A 20,018-nucleotide genomic window follows, 5' to 3' on the forward strand; every position below is an offset into this window, starting at 1 on the left:
TAGAGACTTTTGTTGGGAGAGAAAAGAAACAGGCTGTTCATTTTTTAATTCAAGAGATTAAATAGAGGTGTTCAAAATAGTTATATTTACTTTGGTAAAGTAAATTGAGAATCTATTTCCACTGGTCAGTGAGTTGGTAACTAGAGGGCATAAAGTTAAGATTATTGCCAGAAGAACAAATAGAGAGATTAGGAGATTTTTTTTTTGATTTGTTAGAACATGGAATGCCATACCAGAAGCAGAATCCATAATACTTTTTAAAGAGAAGTGGATCATTTTTTAAGGGGATGGGGAAATGGCAGGGTAATGAGACTGTGTGGATAGCTATTTCAGAGGCTCCTTTGGTGTTGTAAAATTCTCTGATTCTATGGAACAGGGCTATAGGAAGAGAGCAGTGGGATTAATTTTGGATTGCTCAAGTAAAGAGCCAGCACAGATATGATGTGCAACATGGCCTCTTCCTGTGCTGCAATTTACATGGTCTGTAGAAAAACTTGCATCACTTTCGTAGCTGCCTGTAATTCATGGGCAATACATCTGCCCAAAGATTGGGTAATATCTGAGCGCACTAAATGTATCCGACTTAGACGGGACGGGCATAAAGCCCAATTAGAAAATGGGGGTGGTGAGAAGAGAGTTCAACAGCGACCAAGTGCAATTCGTGACCGCAATTTCATAGTGTTCAAAATACCTGAATCCTACCAGGGGATCCCAGGCTGCTGATTTGAAAAGTCAGCCCCAATAGTTCAGGTGTAAGCATTTTGTCATTGTCCAAGGCAGTGGCAGAAAATACCAACTATTATAATCAGTTGTTGGTACTTTTCTTTAGTTCAATAAGTAGTGCAAAGAAGGGACTTTTAGGTGAGCTGGGTAAAACTATGTTAGACTTAATTATATAATTGACGATAGATATATAAAATATACAGCACAGAAACTGGCCATTTGGCCCAACCAGTCCATGGCACCATTTGTGCTCCACTCAATCCTCCTCTCATCCTTCCTCATATTGTTTTCAGCATAATCTATACCCTTATCCCTCATATTCTTCCCCTTAAGTGTAACTATACTATTTGCTTCAATTACTTCCTGTGGTAGCGAATTCCACATTCTCACCACTCTGTGTAAAGCAGTTTCTTCCCAATTCTCTATTTGATTTCTTGGTGACTATCTTGTATTGATAGTCGCTAGTTTTGCTCTTCCCCACAAGTGAAAACACTGTGTCTACTCTATCAAAGCCTTTCTTAATTTTGGCCTCTATTAGGTCACTCCTCAGCCTTCTCCTTTTTCAAGAGAAAAAAGGCTCTGCCTGTTAATCCTTTCCTGATGGATATAGCCTCGCACTTCTGGTATCATCCTTGTAAATCTTCTCTGCACCCTCTCTAGTGCCTCTATATCCTTTTTATAATATGGCGACCAGAGCAGTACACAGTAGTCCAAATTTAGTTTAACCAAGGTTCGATAAAAGTTTAGCATAAATTCTCCATTTTTTAAATTGTATCCCTCTAGAAATAAATCCTAGTTGTTTGATTTGTTTTTTTTTATGGCATTACTAACCTGTGTCACTACTTTTAGTGATTTGTGTATTTGTACTCCCGAATCCCTTTGCTCCTCTACCCCACTTAGATGATTCTTTTCCAAGTAATATGTGACCTATTTTTTCTTACCAAAATGTAATGTCCTTTTGTAATCCATGCTGATTATTCAATATATTTTTGGTTCGTAGATGTTTTTCTATTTTCTCCTTTAGTAGGGATTCCGTTATCTTTTCTACCACCGATGTTAAACTGATTAGTCTATAATTCTCTGGACATGTTCTATCTCCCTTCTTAAATATAGGTATAACATTAGCTATCCACCAGTCCTCTGGCACTATACCTTTTTTCGAACAAATTATGTGTAATAATGCTCTGCTATCTCCTTCCTAGATTCTTTTAAAATGTGTGGATGCAATTAGTCTGGACCAGGAATTTTATTCTGAATTTGATTAGTTTATTTCATATTTTTATTATAAATGCAATTATATCATTTCTAACCTCCCAATGTCATGTCCACCTGATCTGTCTCCCTGGTAAATACTGAAGCAAAGTAATTATTTAATATTTCTGCCATTTCTCTATCACTACCTGTGATTTTTATCCTGACCATCCATTAGTGACCCTATTCCCATCCCGACTTCCCTTTTTTATTTATGTCTGTAGAATATTTTACTATTTTGTTTCATGTTCCTTGATAATTTAATTTCATAATTCTTTGCCGCCTTAATTTTTTTTAACTTCTCTCCTAATCTCTTTGTATTCTCCCTTGTCCTGCTCTCCCTGCTGTCCATGTACTTAATGTACACCTCTTTTCTTCCCCTCCCCTCAATTTTTCCTTTGTCTTTATTCATCCATGGTATCTCATTAGTGTTTAGTTTATTCTTGTTTTCTTTGTGGAATATATTTTTCCTGGAATCTGTTGAACACTTTAAATGTTTCCCATTGCTGTTCTACATCATTGTTTGCCAATATTGTTGTCTTTTATTTTCCCAAGTTCACTTCCTGGCCTCTCAAAATCAGCATTTCTCCAATCTGTTACCCTTGTCTTTTTATGTCCTTCTCAGTTGCCTTGATATTCCCCTGTGTCTCTTAACTGCTCTGGTTCATTCCCCATTACTAGATCCAGTAGTGAATCCTCCCTTGTTGGGCTTTTTGCATACATACTGGATTCGACAGGAATCCTGTACATATTGTAGGAACTCCATTCCGTTCCTTTACCTACCTCCTAGCCAATTAATGTTGGGATGGTTGAAATTTCCCATGATGGTTATTCTATTTTTTACTCCTTTCCCTAATTTGTTTGCATATTTCTCCCACTCTTAGGTGGTCTGTAGACTACCTCTATTCGTGCGATTGATCCTTTATTGTCTTTTATCTCTATCTACATGGATTCTATTTCTGTCTTACTGATGGCTACATTACTTTTTTCCTTTCTAAATGTGTTATACCCTGCAATGTTTTAATTCCAAATCAACAATTTTCAAATTAGAGCATTAATGTGAACAAAAATTAAGTAAGTAATCTCCAACATCTAGAGCTGATTACCAACACAGACACTCGAGGTTGTCACTTCAACCTTGCAACATTTTTTTAAATTGTGTATCAATTTATGAGAGGGGAATGAATGAGTTGTAAGATGAGGCTATCAGTCTTGAGTCAACCCACAAGTAACTGAGTCAGTCTGTGCATTGTAAATGCTATTCATTTTTATTTTCCTTTGTACAAGTATACAGAAATGAACCTTTACAGACTGCTTTCTTCTTTTCCTCATAATAAAGGGACCTATTTCCCACCAAATGAATGAAAGGCCTTACTTTATTTTCTGGTATACCAAGAACAAAACTGGATCCAGTATTCTCTCCAGGGGTACACCAATTCCAGTCCTTCTCCAATTTAATCAACAGCAATGATATTATTGACTCTCAGAAAGTATAGAGGCAGGCAACAAAGGTTATGAGGAGAAGGAGGATTACATTCAATTTAATTCAGATACACTACTACTCTCTCTGCTGTCTCTCAGATTACTGTGTGAAAGGAATTTGGTTAGTGCCAATCCAGTTCCTTGTGGTTCGGGACCAACAGCACAACGTTACATTTAGTTTAGCAATAAATTGGCTCCATCACAGGCTAGGAGGATGGTAGGCATGGCATTCATATAAAGTCATTTTTTCTTTATTTCTCCGATGTTTTTGTTTTGAGTGCAAGACGTACTGGGTTATTTCTCCTCTCCCTGTTCGGTCATCTCCCTATGCTGTGCACCAGGATAATGGACACACAGTTCCTAGATCTCTGACAATAATGCCCTGAAGTTGGCTTCTTTGAAGTGTACACAAATGGCCTGGCAAGATTCCCCCTCCAGTTCTCCCTCTGTGGGGAAGTAGTGAGCCTCTCCTCAGTGCTTCCCCACAACAATCACTGAGAATAATGGGTGTTAACCTCCTTTCTTACTATTCTATTGCACGGCATATTGGGCACCAATGCACAACACCTCCAAAACCACTTGTTCATTTATTTCTGCTTTGCGTCTGCCCTCAGCTGAGATCACTGGGATAAGCCATTATCCCATCATCTATGTGACATGGTGCAGCTTGTTGTAATGAACTATCATGTACAAAAAAACATTTTTTAATAAGAGTATTCCCTTAAGCTTGCACAATGCCTTGGATGGTGAGTCTGTAACTAAGCCATGCAGACCACATGGTTTATGCTGAGCTGGGCCCAGGTAGCAATAGGAGGCACTGCAATTGGCCTCAGCACATGGGGCTAGGGAAGTGAAGGGAAAATCAGCCAGGCTTCCTGCTCCTGGTCAATGATCCCTGCTGGAAATTCCATGTGAGAACATCGAGTGAACACAAGATCAAGCTCAGCTGTGATGCCCCTACAGTTACGTACACACACGATGAAAAAGTACTGGAGGGTGACCCAGAGAACCATAATCCATCAGCATCAGCACTTTAAGAGGTGAGAAAATTGAAGGAAAAACGACTTTGAATTAACAGCATTATTGGAAAGTTTAATGAGATTTAGAAAAACTAACTCTAAGAATACCAATCCCGAATTCCCATTATTTCCATATAATGACTGGATTTTTAAACAACTGAATACTATTGAAAACAAAAACATTTTACAGAATCCACACATTCAATACTATTATGAGAGCATATCAACCACAGTATTCTCACTGAGCTGCTCCAAAGACCAACAGTTTCTGATCACGTAGTTGTACACAGAAACAAATCCATGTGACTAGCATATGAGATCCATGTGATCTTCATAGCTTATTTTAGCACAAGCAGCATCTGACTGAAAGTGCTATTTTCTTAAAGGGACACTACCTCAGGTGGCAGATGTATACATTATTTAATGCTTTGTACAAGCGATGGCATGATGCCATGTTTTGAGATGATTAACATCTTTTGTGTTTGCAAACAATTGGGGGAAAAAAGGCTTGTTAAATATTTTTTGGTAAAAAATGTTTATATACTAGTCAAGTTGGTCTAAGTGCACTGAGAAAAGCTGAGTTTTGGCTCCATCCATTTGAGCCAACAAATCCAATTGCCTTGAATGTGGTGTAATTCCATAGAACCACGAGGGTTACTGCACAAAAATTGATAATTGGGCCCTATGTATCTGTACCACATCTTTGCTAGACCAATACAAAATGATTCTCTGCCCCATTGTCTCTCCATAACCTTGCTGCTTCTGCTTCAAATATTTACCCAATTTTCTCTTGAAAGATGCAATGATCTCTGTCTCAACCATTTCCTGTGTCAAAGCTCCAACAACTTTGTGTAAAGAAATCTCCGCTAACTACTTTCCTCACTCCATGATCATTTTAAATTGATGACCCCTAGTCACGGACATCCCTTCCAATGCTTTTCCCTAATCATGCTATTAAAGCTGCTACTCTTTTTAAAAAGCTTAATTAAATCTCCTCTTAGCCTTCTCTGGTCTAGTGGAAATAGTCACAGTATCTCAACTCTCTCCTCATACCTTTCGTTTCCATATCTAGCTGCTTCATGCTGAAATTGCACTATACACTCTGGCTTGTTGTTCATTCTATTATGGGGCACTCAAACTGCACAAAGTACTCCAACTCTGGACTAACCAATGTTTTGTATAAATTCTTCATCATTACTTTGATCTTGTACTCTAGCCCACTTTTTAAAATCTCAAATTCTTTTAGCCTTTTTATGGCTGTGTCTATTAGCACTTGTACTTTCAGGGAATTGCATTTGAACTCCTAGGTTCTCCCTGCTCATCTGCACCCTTCAGTGCCTTTTCATTAAGTGTGTACTCCAATTGCTTATTTACTCTCGCACTTGCATTATACAGTCCCCACCACATAGAGCAGGTATATCCGCCAAATGCAGTAGACGGTAAAACCAATGCAATGAAATAACTCCTGAAGCTGCCTGAAGTCTCCACTTTCTGACTGCTGGGAAACTGATGAACTGGAACATGTGGAACTTGGTCTATTTTCTTGCATGTAATTGTTAACAGAGCAAACAGCTGATGGGGGCTTCAGGCAGCTTCAATCAGCTGTTTGCTCTGTTAACAACTACTGGAGGCAGTCGGAAAGTGGAGACTTCAGGCAGCTTCAATGCCTCCTGTAATTGTTAATCGTGCAGACAGCTGATTGAAACTGCCTGAAGACCTGGCTTTGAAATTGGTAAGTACAGGGTAAGCACTGATTGAACTGCTCGAAATAGCCGGCACTCTTAATATGTTTTAAGCAGTGCCTCTATAATTGACACCTTTGATAATCAGTGGTTAGCACCATTTGCCTGATATAGGTGACTGCGATAAACGTGGACGGTGTAAGTGGTGGGGACTGTATTTCATTTTCCACCAACATGCCCATTCCATTAACCTGTCTTTCTGAAGTCTTCCACAACCCTTACTGTTTGCCAAACCTCTTATTTTTGTGCCATTGATACATTTTGCGATTTGAGATTTTGTTCTCCATACACAAATTCAAACCATATATGTATAGATATACTCAGCACGAAAGTGGACCCAGTGCTGACCATTTCCATAACCCTCTCCAGTCTGTGCAACACCTTTACTTGAACACTTTGTTTCCCGTTCATCAAATATCTTTCTATCCATGCTGCTACATTTCCTTATACTACACAGCTGAATTTATTTAATAAGCTTTTTGTGGGATGCCTTTATGAAGAACCTTCTGATCATCTACATACACTACATCTACTGCATTTCCTTTATCCAATCAAGTCACTTTGTCAAAAAAAACTGTCAAACTTTTAACAAATCTTTGCTGGCTGTCCTTAAGATTAGCCGTGAATTTCTAAATGCTTGCTAATTTGATCTTGAATTATGGATTTATAGGGCTAGAATTTTGATTTTCAGCAAAAACGATAGTTTTACGCCAAAATTACCGTTTTCGCTGCGCTTTTTACGGTTTTTAGGCCAGCTTTTCAGCTTTTAATTCTAAAAATTGGCATTGCACAAAGATTCGTGGTGCAAACCGTGAATTTAGGCAACTTTAGCCTGGGGCTAATAGCGCTGCAAGAGAGGCCTTGGGAGAGGGGGTGGGGGGGAGAAACAACAAAAAAAAATTGCAAAAGACAAATAACATTCACAAACTCTTGCCTGTTAAATCGCTGAAAAAGAATTAAAAAATAAAAACTTTAACTTAACTTTTTTGCAGGTCTTCATATTACTGCTGCTGGCAGGGCTGCACCGCAGGTTTGACCCTGTCGGTATTCTGGCCGCAGAATACGGTCCCAAGAGAGCCAAAAATCTATCGCAAACGCAATTTGCAGTGTTGCACGTCGGCGTTCCTCTCCCCAGCGGTATGTGACAGCGCTGCCGCAAAAAGGTCACTGAAGATCCCGCCGACTAGGTTTTCGTCGCGGAGGGTCAAATCGCAGCGAAAACCTGGTCGCAAGGTCATCGAAATTCTAACCCTAAGAGTGTCCTGTCCACAAATGACATTAGATTAACAGGTTTATAGTTACCTCATTTAACCTAGAAGAAATAGGAGTCGTACATACTCCTAAGGTGGGATAGAATTTGCAAAAGATAAGCTGAAAAAAAGTAAGGATATTAATTGACTTGTCACTCCACATATTGAAACCATTTGAGATGGCATTATAATAACGGATAAACTGATAGGTTCTATTGCCAAATCAATTCATTTCCAATCCCTAGCAGTCATAGAAACTGCACAGTGCCATGGATAGGCCAAAGTTGGAGTGCAGTTCTCGTCATTGTGTCATAAGGAGGCTGTTAGGCCCTGTCCCAGTGTCAGATGGATGAGTTATAAGGACAAAGGTGATTAAGGCATTTCAGCTTCAAACAGAGACATCTGTGTAAGTGCTAGCTGTGGCTCAGTGGTAGAACTCTTGTCTGAGTCAGAAGATTGTTGGTTTAAGTCCCAGTCCAGAGACTTGAGCACAACATCTAGACTGATACTTGAGTGCAGTACTAAGGGAGTGCTGCACTGTCGGAGGTCCCATCTTTTGGATGAGATGTTAAACCGAAGCATTGTTTGCACACTCAGCTGGTTGCATAAAATCCCATGGCATTATTTTGAAGAAGATTTGGGAGAGTTCTCGCCGGTGTCCTGGCTAATATTACCTTAACCAACATTACTAAAACAGATTATCTGGTCAGATATGTGCAAATAGGTTGTTGCATTACCTACATTACAACAGTGACTACAATTGAAAAGTACTTAATTGGCTTAATAGCACCTTTTGGACATTCTGAAATCATGAAAGGAACTATATAAGTGCAAATCTTTTATACGGTACTTAATGGGGATAAAGAAAATAGACCAAAACAATACTTTCATATGCCAGGGCAGCAAAACCGCAAAGTATTTCTTTACACAGAGGGTGATCAAAAACTGAAACAAGTTGTCAAGAGGCATGGTTGAGGCCAGGACAAAGTCTGATATTTTGGAAGGAGATCAAATTGCCTGTAGGGCTACCTTTTTCAGAATCGATTTTGTGGCTTGTATCTCAACAAAGGAGATAGGAGGCTCAGGAGGAAAAATGTTTTTAAAAAAAAACCTTAGATTTCAAATTCATGGTAACTGCATTATAAATGTAGAAATGATTGAAGCTCCTTGGGTTATCAGCACTATAGTATATAGTCCCGATGCACATCACAATCTCAATATGATGCCTGAGTTCATAAAAATGAATAATAATGATGTCAGACTTTTATATTCCAAACAAAAAAACTGGCATTGGTAGTTCTAGCTCTGTATTTGTATTCATAGTTCAATCATACCTATGGAAAATCCTGCATTCTGATGGCCTCCAGACAAGCTTTTCAATTTTGATTGAGGATAATGAAGCATGCGTTAGGAAACCCTCGTGAGAGCTGGAGGTGAAGAGAGTGCTATTTTTAAAAACATAGAAATTGATCAGCCTACCGCCACGTTTCTTGGCGGTATTTCCTTGTTTTGGACGGTGTTTCATCCATCAGAATTTCATCAGGGCCTTACGCCATATCGCGGTTTCGAAATATCGCTGGGGAGCTGACCACCTGCATGCAACGCTGGGAAAACTACTCCCGCCCGAGTTTGGTGGGAGCGGTGATCCATACTTCTTCAGAAAAAAACGCCCCGTCGAAGCAGCTCTTTGATGGATGGTAGGTATGAAACCCTGCAAAAAAAAAAGTAAGTGAATGTGTTTTTAAAAATTATTTAGCAGCAATTCAGTTAAAAAGGCTCCTGACTGTTTACCGATTTTAAAAAAAATTATTTTGAAAAAATATTTTTTGTGTTTTCCTCCCTCCCTAGGCCCGACTCTAGCCCCGGACTTAATTTCACCAGGATCGCGTTTATCGCCGAGCGTCCTCATGGAACGCCCATTTTTCCCGCTGGGTGTTTTTTTTTTCATATTTTGATCAATATTCCACCGGTGTTAATTGCAGAATCTTCGCAGTTTTTTGGGCATTAAACAGGCGGTGGTGGCCTTTGATCAATTTCTAGCCCATAGTCTCCTTAATAAAGGAGTGTTTCTCTTCAATATTTAAAGAGGTGATTAAAATAGCGACATCTTTTTGCATGTACGTAAGGTAGCAAAGTTTAGAAGGTAGTCCACTTAATTGAAGTGGTTGCCCTATGACCTTGTCATTCAGTTGTCTAACCAATCCTGAATTCCCCAGTTAGAGCACACACATACACACACAATATTCCTTACATGTAGAATCAGAAAATGTATTTCTTAAATGCAAGATTGAAAAGATAAATTAGCTGCCAGTTACAAATTATATTTCAATCTTGTATTGAATAACAGGAAGCCAGCAGCATATTAACAATTGTTCTGAACAGTTTGAGCAGGAGACTATGACACTGGAAAGCTGGATGACAGAACCTTGAAATTCTGCTGTGTTTGCTCTTGGTTAAATGCCAATATAAATGGTGCATGGAATCCATAACCTAATGCAGGTGTTCTGCAGACTTTGTGTGCTAAAATAGGTTTGTTAACAAATTTTACTCCTGGGTAGCAAACTTGTTGTGGGGCCAGCATATTTTATTTCAGCTGAAGAAGAAACACAATAGACTTAGTGTAAATGTTTGTATGCTTTCCTCATTCTATGTAAACTAATTACTCAGAAACCTTCACAACATGCACATTTAGGAATGCGTGGAATTGTTTAACATATGCACTCAAATTACCTTTGGAATCAGGTTTTAGGACCAGATAGATGTTCTAGCAGCTTAAAGATTTAATAGTGCTTATTAATCATTGAGCTTTTCAGCATCACCACACTTAAAATATTGAAACTTTTCCTTTGTCTCTATTCAAATTTCAAGAATATCTACATTGCATTTGTTGAGTAATTTCAAAGCAATCACAGAAGGAATTCTAAATCATATTTATGGTAAGAATTTAGTCATTACAGCTGAAGGTACATTTTCTCTTACCATGGCAACCCTAATTTGTATATTCTGTGTATCTACCACCTAGAAGAAATACACATAGTACAAGCAATGCAATGGAGTGATACACAGCTGTTCTGAAATCCCTCTGTGCCACTGAGACAAATGATCTGAGTCAGTCTGTGCTAACAGGGTCAGCTCCAGAGCCAGCAGAGAGCTGTGACTGATGCAGGATCACTGCAGCTCCAGCTTTTTTCACATCAATCACTCCTCAATGAAAATCCACTGGGGCTGCCAGGCTGGACTTGATCTGTTATCGTGTTGTTTACATTAGAAGACGATTTATGGTATTCCCAGCTGAAGCTGGGTTTTAAAGTTTCCATTCATTAGCTGGAATTCTTTCTATATGCTGGCATAATAAGCATGTAATAACAGTGCATGTGTTAATTGCATGAAATTGTTATTCCCCCATCGGAAGTGGAAGTGTTTCCCAGTACAAACATAATTTAGTTTAATTAGCCATGTGTTAGGATTTACAAAAAATTATCAGGATTACATTTGAAGATAAATTAGCTGAATTTCCTTTTCAACTGCACTGCAGTGCACTGTCTTAATATATGCACATCATAGATATTATGCGCATCATAGTTTAAATCAAACATTCAGCTGGTGTATATTTTACACAAAGGTCCTAAGGGATTGTCTCTAAACGGAGTACTCTTACCGCCAAGCATAGAGCATTATGGGGTGGTTGAGATCCCTTCTCATTTACACTTTTTGTGTTGAAATTGAAACCAAAGCTAATAGTGGGTCATGGGCAAGACTGGTATAGGAGCACCCTAATCTGAGAGTCCTCGATACTGAGCCACAGTCAGGGCCTCAGCATTTCAGTGATTGCACTGAGACAGATGAGGCACACCTGCCTCCACAGGGCATATGTGGGCCCCACTAGTGAGGACCACTGAAGAGGTCAATTAAAAAAAAAATGACTTCCTCACTAGGGTCGATCAGAGCTGTAGCCAAGGTGGGATTCTGGCCAATGTCGTTTTCCCCCCCAACGCAGATGGTGGCCTCAGTAACCTGACACATGGGGTGTTTCTTTGGCATCTGCCTACTCCAAGTGACTTTTGTTTGTTCCCATATAAATGAATTACCCTCTCATTGATTCCACAAACTCCAGCAGGGTTAGTATTGGAGGGCATCAGCACTCACGATCCTAGACTCAAGTACCTCACCCAGCTGGTGGTTATTCCAATGTCAAACATTGGCAGGTTAATGGGAGAATCATATCCAAGCCTAATTCTATCCTCGCTTCCATCGACACAAACACATTCTAACCCAGGGTTGGTGGATAGAAATCGCGGTAGAGTTTCTGCTTTAGGTGCAGTCGGCGATCCAGGCCCAAATTTGTGCTAGTTTTGAGAAGTGTTTGAGTTTCCACTCACTCATTTGCATATCACCAAATGCAATATCTACCATGAACTAGTGCAAAAATATTCCGTGATATATTTAAGAAAATAAGAAATAGGAGCAGGAGCAGGCCATTTGGCCCATCGAGCCTGCTCCACCATTCAATAAGATCATGGCTGATCTGATCATGGACTCAGCTCCACTTCCATGCCCGCTTCCCATTACCCTTTACTCCCTTATCGCTCAAAAATCTGTTTATCTCCGCCTTAAATATATTCAATGACCCAGCCTCCACAGCTCTCTGGGGCAGAGAATTCCACAGATTTACAACCCTCAGAGAAGAAAATTTTCCTCATCTCAGTTTTAAATGGGCGGCCCCTTATTCTGAGACGATGTTCCCTAGTTTAAGTTTCCCCTATGAGTGGAAATATTCTTTCTGCATCCACCTTGTCGAGCCCCCTCATTATCTTACATGTTTCGATAAGATCACCTCTCATTCTTCTGAACTGCAATATGTAAAGGCCCAACCTCCTCAACCTATCTTCATAAGTCAACCCCCTCATCTCCAGAATCAACTTACTGAACCTTCTCTGAACAGCCTCCAATGTAAGTATATCCTTAAATAAGGATACCAAAACTGTACTCTAGGTGTGGCCTCACCAATACCCTGTACGGTTGTAGCAGGACTTCTCCGCTTTTATACTCTATCCCCCTTGCAATAAAGGGCAACATTTTATTTGCCTTCCTGATTACTTGCTGTACCTGCATACTAACTTTGTGTTTCATGCACAAGGACCCCCAGGTTCCTCTGTACTGCAACATTTTGCAATTTTTCTCCATTTAAATTGTAATTTGATTTTCTATTTTTTTTCCCGCATTATACTCCATCTGCCAGATTTTTCCCCACTCACTTAGCCTGTCTATATCCCTCTGCAGATTTTTGGTGTCCTCACAATTTGCTTTCCCACCCACCTTTGTATCATCAGCAAACTTGGCTACATTACACTCTGTCCCTTCATCTAAGTCATTAATATAGATTGTAAATAGTTGAGGACCCAGCACCAATCCCTGCGGTACCCCACTAGTCACTGTTTGCCAACCGGAAAATCGAAACATAGAAAATAGGTGCAGGAATAGGCCATTCGGCCCTTCGAGCCTGCACCACCATTCAATAAGATCATGGCTGATCATTTCCCTCAGTACCCCTTTCCTGCTTTCTCTCCATACCCCTTGATCCCTTTAGCTGTAAGGGCCATATCTAACTCCCTCTTGAATATATCCAATGATCTGGCATCAACAACTCTCTGCGGCAGGGAATTCCACAGGTTAACAACTCTCTGAGTGAAGAAGTTTCTCCTCATCGCAGTCCTAAAATGGCCTACCCCTTATCCTAAGACTCTGTCCCCTGGTTCTGGATATCCCCAACATCGGGAACATTCTTCCCGCATCTAAATTGTCCAGTCCCGTCAGAATCTTATATGTTTCTATGAGATCCCCTCTCATCCTTCTAAACTCCGGTGTATAAAGGCCCAATTGATCCAGTCTCTCCTCAAATGACCCATTTATCCCCACTTTCTGTTTTGTCAGTTAGCCAATCCTCTATCCATGCTAATGAGAATTTCATGCAGTTTTATTAATACAGCCGAAAACGGGTTTATCACAAAATAAGTATTTTTAATTGCTATATCAACCCTCCACCTGAGAGTAAACAGATTTTGAACTACTGAAAATGATTTTTAAAAATATATACATTTGTTAGTTATATTGGGATACTGTAGTTAGTTTCTCAATAAATTAAAAAAAATTACATTCAAAAGCTTTTAGTGTCCACATGCCAAAAAGATACAACTGACCTTGCTGAGATTAACTAATGCTGCACAGATCGAGGATTGAACCTGGAACGTTCCATATGATTCAGCTAAGCACTAGTTGAACTCATGAACCGAGGGAGAGTCATTCATTTAAATGCTTATGTTTTTTTTTCCTCATATTTCCCTTGTGCTCAGTGCAAAGACCCACCCCTATCAGTAAGGCCTTGTTCTTTGTGAGTCAGAGTGGCCCTTTGTACCAAGGCCAGGAATTGCACAGAAACTTTGGTTATTTCAGTTCTGATGAAAGGTTATCGACCTGAAACGTTAACTCTTTCTCTCACCACAGTTGCTGCCCGACCTGCTGAGTGTTTCCAGCATTTTCTGTTTTTATTTCAGATTTCCAGTATCTTCAGTATTTTGCTTCTGTAACCCTTGTTAATTAATTTTTCCCCCTTAGCTCACCCTGACTTCAGAAAGCAGTAGAACGAGCATTTTGTCAGACAGTGGCTTTGGCTAAAAAAAACTACCAGATATATTAAGAATAAATTCATAAATAAACATTGAAAACATAACTAACCTTTTGCAGAATATGGAACAAAACAGCTATATCTTCATGCTAATACAATGAAGTTGGACCTGCCCCAAGGTCCCTTACTGTATCTTTATGTGGTAGTTGCTTGCCAACCATCCATGTTTACTCTCTTTCCCCTCCCTTCTCTCCTACAAAGTGCAACAGTTCAACAAAGGAAATCAAAAATACATATTTCCTGATTGTATCAAGGTATCAAATAGCCACGGGATTTAATAAATAAAGCTGAGCTTCCCAGAATGACTCGAGTTTTTCCAATTTACATATGCATATGTCATATTTTCACATTGGCTTTTTCCTCCACGTTCAGCATTAGCAGCTAGTGAATCTAGCATCCCCTACAATCTGGAGTGTACCTTTCTCTGACCACTATCTAGATAAACAATAGCAAGGGATCACATAAGCGAGAACTAGCTGTGCCTCTAGCCAAGCTCTTCCAGTACAGCTACAACACTGGCATCTATCTGACAATGTGGAGAACAGCCCAGGCATGTCCTGTCCATAAAAAGCAGGACAAATCCAATCCGACCAATTACCACCCCATCAGCTACTTTCATGGAAGGTGTCATCGACAGTGCCATCAAGCGGCACTTACTCACCAATCACCTACTCATTGATACCCAGTTTGGGTTCTGCCAGAAGCACTCGGCTCTAGACCTAATTACAGCCTTGGTCCAAACGTGGACAAAAGAGCAGAATTCCAGAGATGAGGTGAAAGTGACTGCCCTTGACATCAAGGCAGCATTTGGCCAAGCGTGACATCAAGAGCCCTAGTAAAATCAAAGTCAATGGGAATGTGGGGGAAAATTTCCACTGAGTGGAGTCATACCCAGCACAAACGAAGATGGTTGTGGTTGTTGGAGGTCAATCATCACAGCCCCAGGACATCGCGGCAGGAGTTCCTCAGGGCAGTGTCCCAGGCCCAACCATCTTCAGCAGCTTCAGCAACGACCTTCCCTCCATCATAAGGTCAGAAATGGGGATGTTCACTGATGACTGCAGTGTTCCGTGCCATTCGCAACTCCTCAGATAATGGAGCAGTCCATGCCCGCATGCAGCAAGACCTAGACGACATTCAGTCTTGGGCTGATAAGTGGCAAGTAACATTCATGCCATACAAGTGCCAGGCAATGACTATCTCCAACCAGCACAAGTCAAAGCTCCGCCATTTGACATTCAACAGCATTGCCATTGCTGAATCCACCACTATCAACATCCTGGGGGTGTCACCATTGACCAGAAACTTAACTGAACCAGCTTCTTAAATACTGTTGCAACAAGAGCAGGTGAGAGACTGGGTATTCTGCGACAAGTGTCTCTCCTCCTAACTCCCCAAAGCTTTTCCACCATCTACAAGGCACAAGTCTGGAGTGTAAAGGAATACTCTCCACTTGCCTGGATGGGTGCAGCTCCAATAACACTCAAGAAGTTCGACACCATCCAGGACAAACCAGCCCGGTTGACAGGCACCCCACCCACCACGTGGCTGCAGTGTGTACCATCTACAAGGTGCGTTGCAGCAATTTGCCAAGGCTTCTTCGGCAGCATCTCTCAAACCCGCGACCATTACCACCTAGAAGGACGAGGGCAGCAGGCGCATGGGAACACCACCACCTCCACATTCCCCTCTAAGTCACACACCATTCTGACTTGGAAGTATATCACCATTCCTTCATTGTCGCTGGGTCAAAACCTTGGAACTCCCTTCCTAACAGCACTGTGGGAGTACCTTCACCACACGGACTACAGCGGTTTAAGAAGGTGGCTCACCACCATCTTCTCGAGGACAATTAGGGATGGGCAATAAATGCTGGTCTTGCCAAGCGATGTCTACATTCCATGAGCGAATTTTTTTTTTTAACTCCCCTCCGTACTGTAACTGCTGGAATGTATCCGCCACCTCTTAGTCTCTTTTCAAAATGTGGACTGATAATACTTTCTAACCAGACCAAGTCTCTCAGTGCTGAGCCAAAAAATGATTTTATTTAAATAATACAAGTGAATGAACAGTAAATGGTAGAAAACAGTGCATCATAGACTCCACCTTTCCTCGATAAATGAAATAATAAAAATACCATTTGTTTTCTCTCGAAACAAAGACTTAAAACAAAACTTTCAGTACAATAACAACTCATTTATATAGTGCCTTTACCATAGTAAAACATCCCAAGGTGCTTCATGGGGTATTATTGGACAAAAAAATTGACACCAAGCCACATAAGGAGAAATGAGAGCAGGTGACCAAAACTTGGTTAAAGAGTTAAGTTCTAAGGAGCGTCTTACAGGAGGAAAGAGAAGTGGAGAGGTTTAGGCAGTGAATTCTGGATCTTAGGGCCTAGGCAACAGCAGGCACGGCCACCAATGGTTGAGCGATTATAATCAGGGCTGCTCAAGTGGGCAGAATTAAAGGAGTGCAGATATGTGGGGGGGGGGTTTGTACGGCTGAAGGAGATTACAGAGATAAGGAGGGGCGAGGCCAAGGAGGGATTTGAAAACAAGGATGAGAATTTTGAAATCGAGGCGTTGCTTAGCCGGGAGCCAATGTAGGTCAGCGAGCACAGGGGTGATGGGCGAGCGGGATTTAGTGCAAATTAGGACATGGGCAGCTGAGTTTTGGATCACCTCTAGTTTATGTAGGATAGAATGTGGGAGACCAGCCAGGCGTGCGTTGGAATAGTCAAGTCTAGAGGTAACAAAGGCATGGATGAGGGTTTCAGCAGCAGGTGAGCTGAGGCAAGGGCAGAGATGGGCGATGTTACGGAGGTGAAAATAAGCGGTCTTAGTTATGCTGTGGATATGTGTACGAAAACTCATTTCAAGGTCAAATATGACACCAAGGTTGCAAACAGTCTGGTTCAGCCTCGGACAGAATTTGGGGAGCGGGCTGGAGTCAGTGGCTCGGGAACACAGTTTGTGGCGGGAAACAAAAACCATGGCTTGGAGAAATTTCTGTTCATCCAGAACTGGATGTTGGACAAGCAGTCTGACAATTTAGAGACCGCGGAGGGGTCGAGAGAAATGGTGGTGAGGTAGAGCTGGGTGTCGTCAGCGTACATGTGGAAACTGGCTGCAGTACTGAGGCGAGTTCTCAGTTATGATCTCTTGCTATTCTTTATTTAGATACCGATCAGACAAAAGTACACTCCAGATTGTAGGGGACGCTGCATTCACTTGCTGGAGTGGCTGCTGATGCTGAGCCTGAAGAAAAACTAATGTGAAAATGTGGCCGAGCTTCCTTGTTGGGCAGAGATAAACTTAAAATGCGGATATTTGGCTGCTGGCTGCAAAACTAAAATTGACTATAGACTCCCCATGTAACACAGGCTTCTCACATAAATACAATACCAATCCCTCTCAAGTTACACTGAAGCAAAAGGCATGGCATCTCTCATAATTACATTAGATCAACAGCATTGATGGCTGTATTTCTCATTATTATTTTGATAATGGCAAATTCAATGCAGTTAAAAGTCAATTTTTTGTTACAGTATGTAAATATCTCAGTGAAAATATATGGAAAAAGTACCTAATGAAAAAGCCAGGATGGGCCAGTCACTACCCACCTGACAGCTACTGGAGTCATCTAATTATCACATAATTTTGACAGCTCTATGAACAAAACAGACAGTTAAACAAGAAGCAATTTATCTTCCCGTCATACAATCATATTGTCTTGTTTATTTATCAACAAGATTGCATGGCTTTAAGTAAACCAGGTTTGCTCCTTGAAGACATCAAGACAAAAAGACAGAATAAACAAAAAACAATATACCATGGACAAAACAGATAATTTTGTAGCTCCCTTATCACTGACTGGACCTGGCTGAGATTGGTGAACTCAGCACATACTGTGGATCAAGCCTGGAGTTTTCCCCGGTTCTTCTAATCTACCCCCGACTCTTCTGATCACATCCCCCACCGACCGATGTCCTCCACGAGGGCGCAGATCTCCCTCAACCCCAGCCTCCCATCTTCCATCTGACCTCTGATCTCCCCCCTGATCTGTCCTCCGATCTTGCTCCTGCTCCGGATCCCAATCTTGTGTCTGGCCTCCAATCATCCTCCCTTCCTCTCTGGCCTTTCCGATCCCTCTCTCCCTCCTCTCTGCTCCTCGGCTGCAGCCTGGTGCCGGAGGTCTATCCGCCCAACAGCCAGAGAGCCTCTCAATCTGGCTGGCTACAACTGGGAAATGGAGATAAAAATCCTCATGCTAATCAGGTCCTGCTGTTAATTTTGGCAGGACCTGTGGGAAACCTGTTATTTCAACCTCAAAGCAGTCCTCTCTCTGCTCCCTCCCCATCTCTGAGTTAATATTGAGCCTACAGAATGATACAGCACAACAGGAGGCCATTCGTGTGTGGGAATTCCACAGAGATATCGGCCTAATTTGGTGGACATGACCATCAATGGTGGAGCAGAGGGATGCATAAGAGGCTAGAATCAGAGAAATGGAGAATTCATGGGAACGGTGTTGTCGGGCTGGAGAAAGTTACAGAGATGGGGCAAGGGCATAAAGGAGGTATTGAGGGATGTGAAGCCAATTTAAGCCAGTGACATTGATGGGTGCATGCCACTTGGTGTGGGATAGGATATGGGTAGCAGAGTTTTTATGAACTGAAGTTAAAGGGTAAAATATGGGAGGATTCCCAGGAGAGCATTGAAATACTCGAGTCGAGGTGACAAAGGCATGGGCAAGGGATTGAGAGCGGATAGGCTAAGGCAGGGACAGAGGTGGGCAATGTTATGGAGGTGAAAGGAGGTCATTTTTGTGATGGAGGGGATATGGTTCGGAAGCTGAGCTCGGAGTTGGGGGATGACATGAACACAGATGAATAATCTCCTGGCCGTCTGGAATAGGAGGGAAGGTCAGTGCTATCTGGAGGACAACAGGTGGACAGTGAATCGTCCTGAAGTGAGCTGTTGAATAGTGGTGATGAATATTCTGAATTTTGCAATGATAAAGTTTGGTGGGATAGTCCTGTTTGTCGTCTGTGGGAGGAGCAGGCTCCATGAGCCAAATGGATTTTACTTGTCTCATGCTTTCTTATGTTCAGAGAGCAATTTTTGCGCATTATTATTTTCCTGAAGAAGATGGTGAGTAAAACAAATACCTTTGTTTATTTATTTTTTCTATATTGTAATGTCAACTAACACATTTTTACAAAAACATGCTCAAATATTTCTTAAGCTGAATAGCTAAAGGTAGCAAACTATATCTGACTGCATCATAATGTGAATGGCAAAACACAAGAGACAATCCTCAGAGCAACTGTGCCCTGTAATTAGTACATGCGAGACAGAGACAGATATTCTTTGCCGTTAGATCTTGTCCTCTCACAGGCCTTAGAGAATTTGAAATAATCGATACAGTACATTAATCTCTAAACAATAACTGCAATTTAGGCTGTGTCTTTAACCTGGAATGAAATGAAAATTGTCAAGAGATTGAAACTGTATAAAATCATTGTATTAAAATGAGGTGATAGGTGAGATTTCTGGAAAAAAAAATTTCAGATCAAAGTTCTGTGAAACAATTGAGATTTTGGAAATATTGGTACAAGTGAAACGGCAGACAAGGGTTTGGTAAACATTTTTCAAATTTAATGTGCTATTTATTTTGAGGATATTCACTCTCTTGTTTTTTTTGCACTACTTGTAAAGCATTCCAAATAAATTAGCAATAATTTTATTAAACCGTCAATTCATAATCAGAAATATTAATGACAAATATTTTATCATTGTCCCATAATGTGTGGCTGGGCACTAAGTAAAAATCAATCAAATGCAATCCATTTACAGTGCAAGAA

At 40.9% G+C, this 20,018-nt stretch overlaps 1 long non-coding RNA gene across 1 annotated transcript in view; it reads right to left on the bottom strand.

Moving 5' to 3' along the window:
• LOC139264663 (uncharacterized) overlaps positions 1 to 9,172 on the bottom strand; it is a 45,353-nt gene extending 36,181 nt beyond the window's left edge. The window contains exon 1 of the long non-coding RNA XR_011593392.1: positions 8,947 to 9,172. This is a non-coding gene — a long non-coding RNA (uncharacterized lncRNA). The remainder of the gene's footprint in view (positions 1 to 8,946) is intronic.
• Between the last annotated feature and the right edge of the window lie 10,846 nt (positions 9,173 to 20,018).

The sequence above is a fragment of the Pristiophorus japonicus genome, chromosome 5 (genome assembly GCF_044704955.1).
Source record: "Pristiophorus japonicus isolate sPriJap1 chromosome 5, sPriJap1.hap1, whole genome shotgun sequence".
NCBI classification, from domain to species: Eukaryota; Metazoa; Chordata; class Chondrichthyes; family Pristiophoridae; genus Pristiophorus; species Pristiophorus japonicus.